Raw genomic sequence first — 659 nt, forward strand, 5'->3', positions numbered from 1 at the left:
CCCTCTTCTCACGAAGCATATAATCTAGTTGTTAGTTTTAATTACAGAAAGAAGCTGAAGTGTCTGGAAAGAGCAATATGTTCCTCTGTGGGAAAATGTCCTCGTGAGTGGGTGGTCAAGGAAGAGCTTTTCGGGATCAGGAGAAGAAGAGGCCAACATGGGTTGAAATATTTGGACAACAACTGCATGGAAGACGTGGAAGAAGTATGACAGATCTTAAAGAGTCAGCCCGTGAAGTGATCGAAAGGTGATAGAAATGAACAGGGCCTGTTAGAAAAATAGGCACCTTCACCAGAACAGTGCTTTTGTAGGTGAGTAAAGGAGAATCGAACCATGCTGGAAGGAGCAGCATTTCCCAAGTCAGTCTGAGAAAGAACAGTTTGGTAGAATATTAAAAGATGGCTCACACACATAAACATATGCATAGGGAGAGTGTGAGGGAGAGAGGGAAGAGGAAAAAGAGAGAGAATAGTTTATCTATGTCTCCATCAAATGATTGTGACATGTTCCCGAAGTCAATGTGAAATATATCGTCATTTCAAGACTTTTCAGATTTTAAAATGCTAACATGTTAAAAAAATCAAACTGAACTCACTCATGTCAACCTTAGCGAAACCAAACTGGGAAGGCATGGAGGAGGTGTATTCTCACACTAACAT

Source organism: Tupaia chinensis, unplaced genomic scaffold (assembly GCF_000334495.1).
Source record: "Tupaia chinensis unplaced genomic scaffold, TupChi_1.0 Scaffold145257_1, whole genome shotgun sequence".
Classification (NCBI taxonomy): domain Eukaryota; kingdom Metazoa; phylum Chordata; class Mammalia; order Scandentia; family Tupaiidae; genus Tupaia; species Tupaia belangeri.